The 12,161-nt window shown below is 50.6% G+C and overlaps 40 non-coding genes across 40 annotated transcripts; 13 read left to right on the forward strand and 27 right to left on the reverse strand.

Annotated features, from left to right (window-relative positions):
• The first annotated feature begins 50 nt into the window (after positions 1-50).
• Positions 51-143, forward strand: Trnai-uau (transfer RNA isoleucine (anticodon UAU)). Its single transcript is given in 2 exon segments — positions 51-88; positions 108-143. It is a non-coding gene; the product is annotated as a tRNA-Ile (tRNA).
• A 124-nt stretch (positions 144-267) lies between these two features.
• On the reverse strand, positions 268-341 carry Trnai-aau (transfer RNA isoleucine (anticodon AAU)). The gene has a single exon. It is a non-coding gene; the product is annotated as a tRNA-Ile (tRNA).
• Positions 342-745: 404 nt separating this feature from the next.
• Trnai-uau (transfer RNA isoleucine (anticodon UAU)) lies at positions 746-838 on the forward strand. Its single transcript is given in 2 exon segments — positions 746-783; positions 803-838. It is a non-coding gene; the product is annotated as a tRNA-Ile (tRNA).
• Positions 839-962: 124 nt separating this feature from the next.
• Trnai-aau (transfer RNA isoleucine (anticodon AAU)) lies at positions 963-1,036 on the reverse strand. Its single transcript has one exon. It is a non-coding gene; the product is annotated as a tRNA-Ile (tRNA).
• Positions 1,037-1,440: 404 nt separating this feature from the next.
• Trnai-uau (transfer RNA isoleucine (anticodon UAU)) lies at positions 1,441-1,533 on the forward strand. The gene is given in 2 exon segments: positions 1,441-1,478; positions 1,498-1,533. It is a non-coding gene; the product is annotated as a tRNA-Ile (tRNA).
• Positions 1,534-2,352: 819 nt separating this feature from the next.
• Positions 2,353-2,426, reverse strand: Trnai-aau (transfer RNA isoleucine (anticodon AAU)). Its single transcript has one exon. It is a non-coding gene; the product is annotated as a tRNA-Ile (tRNA).
• Positions 2,427-2,830: 404 nt separating this feature from the next.
• Trnai-uau (transfer RNA isoleucine (anticodon UAU)) lies at positions 2,831-2,923 on the forward strand. The gene is given in 2 exon segments: positions 2,831-2,868; positions 2,888-2,923. It is a non-coding gene; the product is annotated as a tRNA-Ile (tRNA).
• A 124-nt stretch (positions 2,924-3,047) lies between these two features.
• Trnai-aau (transfer RNA isoleucine (anticodon AAU)) lies at positions 3,048-3,121 on the reverse strand. The gene has a single exon. It is a non-coding gene; the product is annotated as a tRNA-Ile (tRNA).
• A 404-nt stretch (positions 3,122-3,525) lies between these two features.
• Trnai-uau (transfer RNA isoleucine (anticodon UAU)) lies at positions 3,526-3,618 on the forward strand. Its single transcript is given in 2 exon segments — positions 3,526-3,563; positions 3,583-3,618. It is a non-coding gene; the product is annotated as a tRNA-Ile (tRNA).
• A 124-nt stretch (positions 3,619-3,742) lies between these two features.
• On the reverse strand, positions 3,743-3,816 carry Trnai-aau (transfer RNA isoleucine (anticodon AAU)). The gene has a single exon. It is a non-coding gene; the product is annotated as a tRNA-Ile (tRNA).
• Positions 3,817-3,998: 182 nt separating this feature from the next.
• Positions 3,999-4,071, reverse strand: Trnat-ugu (transfer RNA threonine (anticodon UGU)). Its single transcript has one exon. It is a non-coding gene; the product is annotated as a tRNA-Thr (tRNA).
• Positions 4,072-4,220: 149 nt separating this feature from the next.
• Positions 4,221-4,313, forward strand: Trnai-uau (transfer RNA isoleucine (anticodon UAU)). The gene is given in 2 exon segments: positions 4,221-4,258; positions 4,278-4,313. It is a non-coding gene; the product is annotated as a tRNA-Ile (tRNA).
• A 124-nt stretch (positions 4,314-4,437) lies between these two features.
• On the reverse strand, positions 4,438-4,511 carry Trnai-aau (transfer RNA isoleucine (anticodon AAU)). Its single transcript has one exon. It is a non-coding gene; the product is annotated as a tRNA-Ile (tRNA).
• A 182-nt stretch (positions 4,512-4,693) lies between these two features.
• On the reverse strand, positions 4,694-4,766 carry Trnat-ugu (transfer RNA threonine (anticodon UGU)). Its single transcript has one exon. It is a non-coding gene; the product is annotated as a tRNA-Thr (tRNA).
• A 149-nt stretch (positions 4,767-4,915) lies between these two features.
• On the forward strand, positions 4,916-5,008 carry Trnai-uau (transfer RNA isoleucine (anticodon UAU)). Its single transcript is given in 2 exon segments — positions 4,916-4,953; positions 4,973-5,008. It is a non-coding gene; the product is annotated as a tRNA-Ile (tRNA).
• A 380-nt stretch (positions 5,009-5,388) lies between these two features.
• On the reverse strand, positions 5,389-5,461 carry Trnat-ugu (transfer RNA threonine (anticodon UGU)). Its single transcript has one exon. It is a non-coding gene; the product is annotated as a tRNA-Thr (tRNA).
• Positions 5,462-5,610: 149 nt separating this feature from the next.
• On the forward strand, positions 5,611-5,703 carry Trnai-uau (transfer RNA isoleucine (anticodon UAU)). The gene is given in 2 exon segments: positions 5,611-5,648; positions 5,668-5,703. It is a non-coding gene; the product is annotated as a tRNA-Ile (tRNA).
• A 124-nt stretch (positions 5,704-5,827) lies between these two features.
• On the reverse strand, positions 5,828-5,901 carry Trnai-aau (transfer RNA isoleucine (anticodon AAU)). Its single transcript has one exon. It is a non-coding gene; the product is annotated as a tRNA-Ile (tRNA).
• A 182-nt stretch (positions 5,902-6,083) lies between these two features.
• On the reverse strand, positions 6,084-6,156 carry Trnat-ugu (transfer RNA threonine (anticodon UGU)). Its single transcript has one exon. It is a non-coding gene; the product is annotated as a tRNA-Thr (tRNA).
• Positions 6,157-6,305: 149 nt separating this feature from the next.
• On the forward strand, positions 6,306-6,398 carry Trnai-uau (transfer RNA isoleucine (anticodon UAU)). The gene is given in 2 exon segments: positions 6,306-6,343; positions 6,363-6,398. It is a non-coding gene; the product is annotated as a tRNA-Ile (tRNA).
• Positions 6,399-6,522: 124 nt separating this feature from the next.
• Positions 6,523-6,596, reverse strand: Trnai-aau (transfer RNA isoleucine (anticodon AAU)). The gene has a single exon. It is a non-coding gene; the product is annotated as a tRNA-Ile (tRNA).
• A 182-nt stretch (positions 6,597-6,778) lies between these two features.
• Trnat-ugu (transfer RNA threonine (anticodon UGU)) lies at positions 6,779-6,851 on the reverse strand. The gene has a single exon. It is a non-coding gene; the product is annotated as a tRNA-Thr (tRNA).
• Positions 6,852-7,000: 149 nt separating this feature from the next.
• Positions 7,001-7,093, forward strand: Trnai-uau (transfer RNA isoleucine (anticodon UAU)). Its single transcript is given in 2 exon segments — positions 7,001-7,038; positions 7,058-7,093. It is a non-coding gene; the product is annotated as a tRNA-Ile (tRNA).
• A 124-nt stretch (positions 7,094-7,217) lies between these two features.
• On the reverse strand, positions 7,218-7,291 carry Trnai-aau (transfer RNA isoleucine (anticodon AAU)). The gene has a single exon. It is a non-coding gene; the product is annotated as a tRNA-Ile (tRNA).
• A 182-nt stretch (positions 7,292-7,473) lies between these two features.
• Positions 7,474-7,546, reverse strand: Trnat-ugu (transfer RNA threonine (anticodon UGU)). The gene has a single exon. It is a non-coding gene; the product is annotated as a tRNA-Thr (tRNA).
• Positions 7,547-7,912: 366 nt separating this feature from the next.
• Positions 7,913-7,986, reverse strand: Trnai-aau (transfer RNA isoleucine (anticodon AAU)). Its single transcript has one exon. It is a non-coding gene; the product is annotated as a tRNA-Ile (tRNA).
• Positions 7,987-8,168: 182 nt separating this feature from the next.
• On the reverse strand, positions 8,169-8,241 carry Trnat-ugu (transfer RNA threonine (anticodon UGU)). The gene has a single exon. It is a non-coding gene; the product is annotated as a tRNA-Thr (tRNA).
• A 149-nt stretch (positions 8,242-8,390) lies between these two features.
• Trnai-uau (transfer RNA isoleucine (anticodon UAU)) lies at positions 8,391-8,483 on the forward strand. The gene is given in 2 exon segments: positions 8,391-8,428; positions 8,448-8,483. It is a non-coding gene; the product is annotated as a tRNA-Ile (tRNA).
• A 124-nt stretch (positions 8,484-8,607) lies between these two features.
• On the reverse strand, positions 8,608-8,681 carry Trnai-aau (transfer RNA isoleucine (anticodon AAU)). The gene has a single exon. It is a non-coding gene; the product is annotated as a tRNA-Ile (tRNA).
• A 182-nt stretch (positions 8,682-8,863) lies between these two features.
• On the reverse strand, positions 8,864-8,936 carry Trnat-ugu (transfer RNA threonine (anticodon UGU)). The gene has a single exon. It is a non-coding gene; the product is annotated as a tRNA-Thr (tRNA).
• A 149-nt stretch (positions 8,937-9,085) lies between these two features.
• Positions 9,086-9,178, forward strand: Trnai-uau (transfer RNA isoleucine (anticodon UAU)). The gene is given in 2 exon segments: positions 9,086-9,123; positions 9,143-9,178. It is a non-coding gene; the product is annotated as a tRNA-Ile (tRNA).
• A 124-nt stretch (positions 9,179-9,302) lies between these two features.
• Positions 9,303-9,376, reverse strand: Trnai-aau (transfer RNA isoleucine (anticodon AAU)). The gene has a single exon. It is a non-coding gene; the product is annotated as a tRNA-Ile (tRNA).
• A 182-nt stretch (positions 9,377-9,558) lies between these two features.
• Trnat-ugu (transfer RNA threonine (anticodon UGU)) lies at positions 9,559-9,631 on the reverse strand. Its single transcript has one exon. It is a non-coding gene; the product is annotated as a tRNA-Thr (tRNA).
• A 149-nt stretch (positions 9,632-9,780) lies between these two features.
• Trnai-uau (transfer RNA isoleucine (anticodon UAU)) lies at positions 9,781-9,873 on the forward strand. The gene is given in 2 exon segments: positions 9,781-9,818; positions 9,838-9,873. It is a non-coding gene; the product is annotated as a tRNA-Ile (tRNA).
• Positions 9,874-9,997: 124 nt separating this feature from the next.
• Positions 9,998-10,071, reverse strand: Trnai-aau (transfer RNA isoleucine (anticodon AAU)). Its single transcript has one exon. It is a non-coding gene; the product is annotated as a tRNA-Ile (tRNA).
• A 621-nt stretch (positions 10,072-10,692) lies between these two features.
• On the reverse strand, positions 10,693-10,766 carry Trnai-aau (transfer RNA isoleucine (anticodon AAU)). The gene has a single exon. It is a non-coding gene; the product is annotated as a tRNA-Ile (tRNA).
• Positions 10,767-10,948: 182 nt separating this feature from the next.
• Positions 10,949-11,021, reverse strand: Trnat-ugu (transfer RNA threonine (anticodon UGU)). The gene has a single exon. It is a non-coding gene; the product is annotated as a tRNA-Thr (tRNA).
• A 366-nt stretch (positions 11,022-11,387) lies between these two features.
• Positions 11,388-11,461, reverse strand: Trnai-aau (transfer RNA isoleucine (anticodon AAU)). Its single transcript has one exon. It is a non-coding gene; the product is annotated as a tRNA-Ile (tRNA).
• Positions 11,462-11,643: 182 nt separating this feature from the next.
• On the reverse strand, positions 11,644-11,716 carry Trnat-ugu (transfer RNA threonine (anticodon UGU)). Its single transcript has one exon. It is a non-coding gene; the product is annotated as a tRNA-Thr (tRNA).
• Positions 11,717-12,082: 366 nt separating this feature from the next.
• Trnai-aau (transfer RNA isoleucine (anticodon AAU)) lies at positions 12,083-12,156 on the reverse strand. The gene has a single exon. It is a non-coding gene; the product is annotated as a tRNA-Ile (tRNA).
• Positions 12,157-12,161: the final 5 nt, after the last annotated feature.

The raw sequence follows: 12,161 nt of genomic DNA on the forward strand, positions 1-12,161 counted from the left end.
ACCATGACTATTCTAATCACGGACCTCAGCTTTCCCGTTAACATCCACGGGCTCCAGTGGCGTAGTCGGTTAGCGCGTCGTACTTATAAGTCAGTATCGACAAAGACATGCGAAGATCGGGAGTTCGAGCCTCCCCTGGAGCAAGGTTTCTTTTCATGCGCCGTCAACACACGCCACAGCACGGGCAGATCACCAGTAAAATCTAGCAACGTGGCAGTGCACCCAGGTTGTTTTGATCCCGTCAACGTGACGGCAAAGCCCGTAAAATGGCCAGTGTGGGGCTCGAACCCACGACATTCGCGTTATTAGCACGACGCTCTAGCCGACTGAGCTAACCGGCCGTGAACGCGTGAACACGGACTCACTTCCTAAGTCAACTCTAAGCAAAATACTTTTATTTTTTTACTCAAAACGTTACCGTCATATTTCTCACGCTTTGATACGAGTCCAAGCAATGCAAATAGCCGCAACCCGCTCGAAAGAGGAGTCATGTTAGGCCAACTTTAAACGGACATTCCCTGAAAGCCCTCGCAGAGATTTGAACTCTCGACCCCTAGTTTACAAGACCAGTGCTCTAACCCCTGAGCTACGAAGGCACGCGATCCTTGCCAAATACGAAAAGTCGGTGCATCAGGCAAAACAGGCCAGTTGCAACGTGTACTTGCCATAAAGTGATACCGTCAATGCCCTACTGGACCATGACTATTCTAATCACGGACCTCAGCTTTCCCGTTAACATCCACGGGCTCCAGTGGCGTAGTCGGTTAGCGCGTCGTACTTATAAGTCAGTATCGACAAAGACATGCGAAGATCGGGAGTTCGAGCCTCCCCTGGAGCAAGGTTTCTTTTCATGCGCCGTCAACACACGCCACAGCACGGGCAGATCACCAGTAAAATCTAGCAACGTGGCAGTGCACCCAGGTTGTTTTGATCCCGTCAACGTGACGGCAAAGCCCGTAAAATGGCCAGTGTGGGGCTCGAACCCACGACATTCGCGTTATTAGCACGACGCTCTAGCCGACTGAGCTAACCGGCCGTGAACGCGTGAACACGGACTCACTTCCTAAGTCAACTCTAAGCAAAATAGTTTTATTTTTTTACTCAAAACGTTACCGTCATATTTCTCACGCTTTGATACGAGTCCAAGCAATGCAAATAGCCGCAACCCGCTCGAAAGAGGAGTCATGTTAGGCCAACTTTAAACGGACATTCCCTGAAAGGCCTCGGAGAGATTTGAACTCTCGACCCCTGGTTTACAAGACCAGTGCTCTAACCCCTGAGCTACGAAGGCACGCGATCCTTGCCAAATACGAAAAGTCGGTGCATCAGGCAAAACAGGCCAGTTGCAACGTGTACTTGCCATAAAGTGATACCGTCAATGCCCTACTGGACCATGACTATTCTAATCACGGACCTCAGCTTTCCCGTTAACATCCACGGGCTCCAGTGGCGTAGTCGGTTAGCGCGTCGTACTTATAAGTCAGTATCGACAAAGACATGCGAAGATCGGGAGTTCGAGCCTCCCCTGGAGCAAGGTTTCTTTTCATGCGCCGTCAACACACGCCACAGCACGGGCAGATCACCAGTAAAATCTAGCAACGTGGCAGTGCACCCAGGTTGTTTTGATCCCGTCAACGTGACGGCAAAGCCCGTAAAATGGCCAGTGTGGGGCTCGAACCCACTACATTCGCGTTATTAGCACGACGCTCTAGCCGACTGAGCTAACCGGCCGTGAACGCGTGAACACGGACTCACTTCCTAAGTCAACTCTAAGCAAAATACTTTTATTTTTTTACTCAAAACGTTACCGTCATATTTCTCACGCTTTGATACGAGTCCAAGCAATGCAAATAGCCGCAACCCGCTCGAAAGAGGAGTCATGTTAGGCCAACTTTAAACGGACATTCCCTGAAAGGCCTCGGAGAGATTTGAACTCTCGACCCCTGGTTTACAAGACCAGTGCTCTAACCCCTGAGCTACGAAGGCACGCGATCCTTGCCAAATACGAAAAGTCGGTGCATCAGGCAAAACAGGCCAGTTGCAACGTGTACTTGCCATAAAGTGATACCGTCAATGCCCTACTGGACCATGACTATTCTAATCACGGACCTCAGCTTTCCCGTTAACATCCACGGGCTCCAGTGGCGTAGTCGGTTAGCGCGTCGTACTTATAAGTCAGTATCGACAAAGACATGCGAAGATCGGGAGTTAGAGCCTCCCCTGGAGCAAGGTTTCTTTTCATGCGCCGTCAACACACGCCACAGCACGGGCAGATCACCAGTAAAATCTAGCAACGTGGCAGTGCACCCAGGTTGTTTTGATCCCGTCAACGTGACGGCAAAGCCCGTAAAATGGCCAGTGTGGGGCTCGAACCCACGACATTCGCGTTATTAGCACGACGCTCTAGCCGACTGAGCTAACCGGCCGTGAACGCGTGAACACGGACTCACTTCCTAAGTCAACTCTAAGCTAAATACTTTTATTTTTTTACTCAAAACGTTACCGTCATATTTCTCACGCTTTGATACGAGTCCAAGCAATGCAAATAGCCGCAACCCGCTCGAAAGAGGAGTCATGTTAGGCCAACTTTAAACGGACATTCCCTGAAAGGCCTCGGAGAGATTTGAACTCTCGACCCCTGGTTTACAAGACCAGTGCTCTAACCCCTGAGCTACGAAGGCACGCGATCCTTGCCAAATACGAAAAGTCGGTGCATCAGGCAAAACAGGCCAGTTGCAACGTGTACTTGCCATAAAGTGATACCGTCAATGCCCTACTGGACCATGACTATTCTAATCACGGACCTCAGCTTTCCCGTTAACATCCACGGGCTCCAGTGGCGTAGTCGGTTAGCGCGTCGTACTTATAAGTCAGTATCGACAAAGACATGCGAAGATCGGGAGTTCGAGCCTCCCCTGGAGCAAGGTTTCTTTTCATGCGCCGTCAACACACGCCACAGCACGGGCAGATCACCAGTAAAATCTAGCAACGTGGCAGTGCACCCAGGTTGTTTTGATCCCGTCACCGTGACGGCAAAGCCCGTAAAATGGCCAGTGTGGGGCTCGAACCCACGACATTCGCGTTATTAGCACGACGCTCTAGCCGACTGAGCTAACCGGCCGTGAACGCGTGAACACGGACTCACTTCCTAAGTCAACTCTAAGCAAAATACTTTTATTTTTTTACTCAAAACGTTACCGTCATATTTCTCACGCTTTGATACGAGTCCAAGCAATGCAAATAGCCGCAACCCGCTTGAAAGAGGAGTCATGTTAGGCCAACTTTAAACGGACATTCCCTGAAAGGCCTCGGAGAGATTTGAACTCTCGACCCCTGGTTTACAAGACCAGTGCTCTAACCCCTGAGCTACGAAGGCACGCGATCCTTGCCAAATACGAAAAGTCGGTGCATCAGGCAAAACAGGCCAGTTGCAACGTGTACTTGCCATAAAGTGATACCGTCAATGCCCTACTGGACAATGACTATTCTAATCACGGACCTCAGCTTTCCCGTTAACATCCACGGGCTCCAGTGGCGTAGTCGGTTAGCGCGTCGTACTTATAAGTCAGTATCGACAAAGACATGCGAAGATCGGGAGTTCGAGCCTCCCCTGGAGCAAGGTTTCTTTTCATGCGCCGTCAACACACGCCACAGCACGGGCAGATCACCAGTAAAATCTAGCAACGTGGCAGTGCACCCAGGTTGTTTTGATCCCGTCAACGTGACGGCAAAGCCCGTAAAATGGCCAGTGTGGGGCTCGAACCCACGACATTCGCGTTATTAGCACGACGCTCTAGCCGACTGAGCTAACCGGCCGTGAACGCGTGAACACGGACTCACTTCCTAAGTCAACTCTAAGCAAAATACTTTTATTTTTTTACTCAAAACGTTACCGTCATATTTCTCACGCTTTGATACGAGTCCAAGCAATGCAAATAGCCGCAACCCGCTCGAAAGAGGAGTCATGTTAGGCCAACTTTAAACGGACATTCCCTGAAAGCCCTCGGAGAGATTTGAACTCTCGACCCCTGGTTTACAAGACCAGTGCTCTAACCCCTGAGCTACGAAGGCACGCGATCCTTGCCAAATACGAAAAGTCGGTGCATCAGGCAAAACAGGCCAGTTGCAACGTGTACTTGCCATAAAGTGATACCGTCAATGCCCTACTGGACCATGACTATTCTAATCACGGACCTCAGCTTTCCCGTTAACATCCACGGGCTCCAGTGGCGTAGTCGGTTAGCGCGTCGTACTTATAAGTCAGTATCGACAAAGACATGCGAAGATCGGGAGTTCGAGCCTCCCCTGGAGCAAGGTTTCTTTTCATGCGCCGTCAACACACGCCACAGCACGGGCAGATCACCAGTAAAATCTAGCAACGTGGCAGTGCACCCAGGTTGTTTTGATCCCGTCAACGTGACGGCAAAGCCCGTAAAATGGCCAGTGTGGGGCTCGAACCCACGACATTCGCGTTATTAGCACGACGCTCTAGCCGACTGAGCTAACCGGCCGTGAACGCGCGAACACGGACTCACTTCCTAAGTCAACTCTAAGCAAAATACTTTTATTTTTTTACTCAAAACGTTACCGTCATATTTCTCACGCTTTGATACGAGTCCAAGCAATGCAAATAGCCGCAACCCGCTCGAAAGAGGAGTCATGTTAGGCCAACTTTAAACGGACATTCCCTGAAAGCCCTCGGAGAGATTTGAACTCTCGACCCCTGGTTTACAAGACCAGTGCTCTAACCCCTGAGCTACGAAGGCACGCGATCCTTGCCAAATACGAAAAGTCGGTGCATCAGGCAAAACAGGCCAGTTGCAACGTGTACTTGCCATAAAGTGATACCGTCAATGCCCTACTGGACCATGACTATTCTAATCACGGACCTCAGCTTTCCCGTTAACATCCACGGGCTCCAGTGGCGTAGTCGGTTAGCGCGTCGTACTTATAAGTCAGTATCGACAAAGACATGCGAAGATCGGGAGTTCGAGCCTCCCCTGGAGCAAGGTTTCTTTTCATGCGCCGTCAACACACGCCACAGCACGGGCAGATCACCAGTAAAATCTAGCAACGTGGCAGTGCACCCAGGTTGTTTTGATCCCGTCAACGTGACGGCAAAGCCCGTAAAATGGCCAGTGTGGGGCTCGAACCCACGACATTCGCATTATTAGCACGACGCTCTAGCCGACTGAGCTAACCGGCCGTGAACGCGTGAACACGGACTCACTTCCTAAGTCAACTCTAAGCAAAATACTTTTATTTTTTTACTCAAAACGTTACCGTCATATTTCTCACGCTTTGATACGAGTCCAAGCAATGCAAATAGCCGCAACCCGCTCGAAAGAGGAGTCATGTTAGGCCAACTTTAAACGGACATTCCCTGAAAGCCCTCGGAGAGATTTGAACTCTCGACCCCTGGTTTACAAGACCAGTGCTCTAACCCCTGAGCTACGAAGGCACGCGATCCTTGCCAAATACGAAAAGTCGGTGCATCAGGCAAAACAGGCCAGTTGCAACGTGTACTTGCCATAAAGTGATACCGTCAATGCCCTACTGGACCATGACTATTCTAATCACGGACCTCAGCTTTCCCGTTAACATCCACGGGCTCCAGTGGCGTAGTCGGTTAGCGCGTCGTACTTATAAGTCAGTATCGACAAAGACATGCGAAGATCGGGAGTTCGAGCCTCCCCTGGAGCAAGGTTTCTTTTCATGCGCCGTCAACACACGCCACAGCACGGGCAGATCACCAGTAAAATCTAGCAACGTGGCAGTGCACCCAGGTTGTTTTGATCCCGTCAACGTGACGGCAAAGCCCGTAAAATGGCCAGTGTGGGGCTCGAACCCACGACATTCGCGTTATTAGCACGACGCTCTAGCCGACTGAGCTAACCGGCCGTGAACGCGTGAACACGGACTCACTTCCTAAGTCAACTCTAAGCAAAATACTTTTATTTTTTTACTCAAAACGTTACCGTCATATTTCTCACGCTTTGATACGAGTCCAAGCAATGCAAATAGCCGCAACCCGCTCGAAAGAGGAGTCATGTTAGGCCAACTTTAAACGGACATTCCCTGAAAGCCCTCGGAGAGATTTGAACTCTCGACCCCTGGTTTACAAGACCAGTGCTCTAACCCCTGAGCTACGAAGGCACGCGATCCTTGCCAAATACGAAAAGTCGGTGCATCAGGCAAAACAGGCCAGTTGCAACGTGTACTTGCCATAAAGTGATACCGTCAATGCCCTACTGGACCATGACTATTCTAATCACGGACCTCAGCTTTCCCGTTAACATCCACGGGCTCCAGTGGCGTAGTCGGTTAGCGCGTCGTACTTATAAGTCAGTATCGACAAAGACATGCGAAGATCGGGAGTTCGAGCCTCCCCTGGAGCAAGGTTTCTTTTCATGCGCCGTCAACACACGCCACAGCACGGGCAGATCACCAGTAAAATCTAGCAACGTGGCAGTGCACCCAGGTTGTTTTGATCCCGTCAACGTGACGGCAAAGCCCGTAAAATGGCCAGTGTGGGGCTCGAACCCACGACATTCGCGTTATTAGCACGACGCTCTAGCCGACTGAGCTAACCGGCCGTGAACGCGTGAACACGGACTCACTTCCTAAGTCAACTTTAAGCAAAATACTTTTATTTTTTTACTCAAAACGTTACCGTCATATTTCTCACGCTTTGATACGAGTCCAAGCAATGCAAATAGCCGCAACCCGCTCGAAAGAGGAGTCATGTTAGGCCAACTTTAAACGGACATTCCCTGAAAGCCCTCGGAGAGATTTGAACTCTCGACCCCTGGTTTACAAGACCAGTGCTCTAACCCCTGAGCTACGAAGGCACGCGATCCTTGCCAAATACGAAAAGTCGGTGCATCAGGCAAAACAGGCCAGTTGCAACGTGTACTTGCCATAAAGTGATACCGTCAATGCCTTACTGGACCATGACTATTCTAATCACGGACCTCAGCTTTCCCGTTAACATCCACGGGCTCCAGTGGCGTAGTCGGTTAGCGCGTCGTACTTATAAGTCAGTATCGACAAAGACATGCGAAGATCGGGAGTTCGAGCCTCCCCTGGAGCAAGGTTTCTTTTCATGCGCCGTCAACACACGCCACAGCACGGGCAGATCACCAGTAAAATCTAGCAACGTGGCAGTGCACCCAGGTTGTTTTGATCCCGTCAACGTGACGGCAAAGCCCGTAAATTGGCCAGTGTGGGGCTCGAACCCACGACATTCGCGTTATTAGCACGACGCTCTAGCCGACTGAGCTAACCGGCCGTGAACGCGTGAACACGGACTCACTTCCTAAGTCAACTCTAAGCAAAATACTTTTATTTTTTGACTCAAAACGTTACCGTCATATTTCTCACGCTTTGATACGAGTCCAAGCAATGCAAATAGCCGCAACCCGCTCGAAAGAGGAGTCATGTTAGGCCAACTTTAAACGGACATTCCCTGAAAGCCCTCGGAGAGATTTGAACTCTCGACCCCTGGTTTACAAGACCAGTGCTCTAACCCCTGAGCTACGAAGGCACGCGATCCTTGCCAAATACGAAAAGTCGGTGCATCAGGCAAAACAGGCCAGTTGCAACGTGTACTTGCCACAAAGTGATACCGTCAATGCCCTACTGGACCATGACTATTCTAATCACGGACCTCAGCTTTCCCGTTAACATCCACGGGCTCCAGTGGCGTAGTCGGTTAGCGCGTCGTACTTATAAGTCAGTATCGACAAAGACATGCGAAGATCGGGAGTTCGAGCCTCCCCTGGAGGAAGGTTTCTTTTCATGCGCCGTCAACACACGCCACAGCACGGGCAGATCACCAGTAAAATCTAGCAACGTGGCAGTGCACCCAGGTTGTTTTGATCCCGTCAACGTGACGGCAAAGCCCGTAAAATGGCCAGTGTGGGGCTCGAACCCACGACATTCGCGTTATTAGCACGACGCTCTAGCCGACTGAGCTAACCGGCCGTGAACGCGTGAACACGGACTCACTTCCTAAGTCAACTCTAAGCAAAATACTTTTATTTTTTTACTCAAAACGTTACCGTCATATTTCTCACGCTTTGATACGAGTCCAAGCAATGCAAATAGCCGCAACCCGCTCGAAAGAGGAGTCATGTTAGGCCAACTTTAAACGGACATTCCCTGAAAGCCCTCGGAGAGATTTGAACTCTCGACCCCTGGTTCACAAGACCAGTGCTCTAACCCCTGAGCTACGAGGGCACGCGATCCTTGCCAAATACGAAAAGTCGGTGCATCAGGCAAAACAGGCCAGTTGCAACGTGTACTTGCCATAAAGTGATACCGTCAATGCCCTACTGGACCATGACTATTCTAATCACGGACCTCAGCTTTCCCGTTAACATCCACGGGCTCCAGTGGCGTAGTCGGTTAGCGCGTCGTACTTATAAGTCAGTATCGACAAAGACATGCGAAGATCGGGAGTTCGAGCCTCCCCTGGAGCAAGGTTTCTTTTCATGCGCCGTCAACACACGCCACAGCACGGGCAGATCACCAGTAAAATCTAGCAACGTGGCAGTGCACCCAGGTTGTTTTGATCCCGTCAACGTGACGGCAAAGCCCGTAAAATGGCCAGTGTGGGGCTCGAACCCACGACATTCGCGTTATTAGCACGACGCTCTAGCCGACTGAGCTAACCGGCCGTGAACGCGTGAACACGGACTCACTTCCTAAGTCAACTCTAAGCAAAATACTTTTATTTTTTTACTCAAAACGTTACCGTCATATTTCTCACGCTTTGATACGAGTCCAAGCAATGCAAATAGCCGCAACCCGCTCGAAAGAGGAGTCATGTTAGGCCAACTTTAAACGGACATTCCCTGAAAGCCCTCGGAGAGATTTGAACTCTCGACCCCTGGTTTACAAGACCAGTGCTCTAACCCCTGAGCTACGAAGGCACGCGATCCTTGCCAAATACGAAAAGTCGGTGCATCAGGCAAAACAGGCCAGTTGCAACGTGTACTTGCCATAAAGTGATACCGTCAATGCCCTACTGGACCATGACTATTCTAATCACGGACCTCAGCTTTCCCGTTAACATCCACGGGCTCCAGTGGCGTAGTCGGTTAGCGCGTCGTACTTATAAGTCAGTATCGACAAAGACATGCGAAGATCGGGAGTTCGAGCCTCCCCTGGAGCAAGGTTTCTTTTCATGCGCCGTCAACACACGCCACAGCACGGGCAGATCACCAGTAAAATCTAGCAACGTGGCAGTGCACCCAGGTTGTTTTGATCCCGTCAACGTGACGGCAAAGCCCGTAAAATGGCCAGTGTGGGGCTCGAACCCACGACATTCGCGTTATTAGCACGACGCTCTAGCCGACTGAGCTAACCGGCCGTGAACGCGTGAACACGGACTCACTTCCTAAGTCAACTCTAAGCAAAATACTTTTATTTTTTTACTCAAAACGTTACCGTCATATTTCTCACGCTTTGATACGAGTCCAAGCAATGCAAATAGCCGCAACCCGCTCGAAAGAGGAGTCATGTTAGGCCAACTTTAAACGGACATTCCCTGAAAGCCCTCGGAGAGATTTGAACTCTCGACCCCTGGTTTACAAGACCAGTGCTCTAACCCCTGAGCTACGAAGGCACGCGATCCTTGCCAAATACGAAAAGTCGGTGCATCAGGCAAAACAGGCCAGTTGCAACGTGTACTTGCCATAAAGTGATACCGTCAATGCCCTACTGGACCATGACTATTCTAATCACGGACCTCAGCTTTCCCGTTAACATCCACGGGCTCCAGTGGCGTAGTCGGTTAGCGCGTCGTACTTATAAGTCAGTATCGACAAAGACATGCGAAGATCGGGAGTTCGAGCCTCCCCTGGAGCAAGGTTTCTTTTCATGCGCCGTCAACACACGCCACAGCACGGGCAGATCACCAGTAAAATCTAGCAACGTGGCAGTGCACCCAGGTTGTTTTGATCCCGTCAACGTGACGGCAAAGCCCGTAAAATGGCCAGTGTGGGGCTCGAACCCACGACATTCGCGTTATTAGCACGACGCTCTAGCCGACTGAGCTAACCGGCCGTGAACGCGTGAACACGGACTCACTTCCTAAGTCAACTCTAAGCAAAATACTTTTATTTTTTTACTCAAAACGTTACCGTCATATTTCTCACGCTTTGATACGAGTCCAAGCAATGCAAATAGCCGCAACCCGCTCGAAAGAGGAGTCATGTTAGGCCAACTTTAAACGGACATTCCCTGAAAGCCCTCGGAGAGATATGAACTCTCGACCCCTGGTTTACAAGACCAGTGCTCTAACCCCTGAGCTACGAAGGCACGCGATCCTTGCCAAATACGAAAAGTCGGTGCATCAGGCAAAACAGGCCAGTTGCAACGTGTACTTGCCATAAAGTGATACCGTCAATGCCCTACTGGACCATGACTATTCTAATCACGGACCTCAGCTTTCCCGTTAACATCCACGGGCTCCAGTGGCGTAGTCGGTTAGCGCGTCGTACTTATAAGTCAGTATCGACAAAGACATGCCAAGATCGGGAGTTCGAGCCTCACCTGGAGCAAGGTTTCTTTTCATGCGCCGTCAACACACGCCACAGCACGGGCAGATCACCAGTAAAATCTAGCAACGTGGCAGTGCACCCAGGTTGTTTTGATCCCGTCAACGTGACGGCAAAGCCCGTAAAATGGCCAGTGTGGGGCTCGAACCCACGACATTCGCGTTATTAGCACGACGCTCTAGCCGACTGAGCTAACCGGCCGTGAACGCGTGAACACGGACTCACTTCCTAAGTCAACTCTAAGCAAAATACTTTTATTTTTTTACTCAAAACGTTACCGTCATATTTCTCACGCTTTGATACGAGTCCAAGCAATGCAAATAGCCGCAACCCGCTCGAAAGAGGAGTCATGTTAGGCCAACTTTAAATGGACATTCCCTGAAAGCCCTCGGAGAGATTTAAACTCTCGACCCCTGGTTTACAAGACCAGTGCTCTAACCCCTGAGCTACGAAGGCACGCGATCCTTGCCAAATACGAAAAGTCGGTGCATCAGGCAAAACAGGCCAGTTGCAACGTGTACTTGCCATAAAGTGATACCGTCAATGCCCTACTGGACCATGACTATTCTAATCACGGACCTCAGCTTTCCCGTTAACATCCACGGGCTCCAGTGGCGTAGTCGGTTAGCGCGTCGTACTTATAAGTCAGTATCGACAAAGACATGCGAAGATCGGGAGTTCGAGCCTCCCCTGGAGCAAGGTTTCTTTTCATGCGCCGTCAACACACGCCACAGCACGGGCAGATCACCAGTAAAATCTAGCAACGTGGCAGTGCACCCAGGTTGTTTTGATCCCGTCAACGTGACGGCAAAGCCCGTAAAATGGCCAGTGTGGGGCTCGAACCCACGACATTCGCGTTATTAGCACGACGCTCTAGCCGACTGAGCTAACCGGCCGTGAACGCGTGAACACGGACTCACTTCCTAAGTCAACTCTAAGCAAAATACTTTTATTTTTTTACTCAAAACGTTACCGTCATATTTCTCACGCTTTGATACGAGTCCAAGCAATGCAAATAGCCGCAACCCGCTCGAAAGAGGAGTCATGTTAGGCCAACTTTAATCGGACATTCCCTGAAAGCCCTCGGAGAGATTTGAACTCTCGACCCCTGGTTTACAAGACCAGTGCTCTAACCCCTGAGCTACGAAGGCACGCGATCCTTGCCAAATACGAAAAGTCGGTGCATCAGGCAAAACAGGCCAGTTGCAACGTGTACTTGCCATAAAGTGATACCGTCAATGCCCTACTGGACCATGACTATTCTAATCACGGACCTCAGCTTTCCCGTTAACATTCACGGGCTCCAGTGGCGTAGTCGGTTAGCGCGTCGTACTTATAAGTCAGTATCGACAAAGACATGCGAAGATCGGGAGTTCGAGCCTCCCCTGGAGCAAGGTTTCTTTTCATGCGCCGTCAACACACGCCACAGCACGGGCAGATCACCAGTAAAATCTAGCAACGTGGCAGTGCACCCAGGTTGTTTTGATCCCGTCAACGTGACGGCAAAGCCCGTAAAATGGCCAGTGTGGGGCTCGAACCCACGACATTCGCGTTATTAGCACGACGCTCTAGCCGACTGAGCTAACCGGCCGTGAA

Source organism: Hydractinia symbiolongicarpus, chromosome 4, assembly GCF_029227915.1.
Source record: "Hydractinia symbiolongicarpus strain clone_291-10 chromosome 4, HSymV2.1, whole genome shotgun sequence".
In the NCBI taxonomy this organism is placed as follows: Eukaryota; Metazoa; Cnidaria; class Hydrozoa; order Anthoathecata; family Hydractiniidae; genus Hydractinia; species Hydractinia symbiolongicarpus.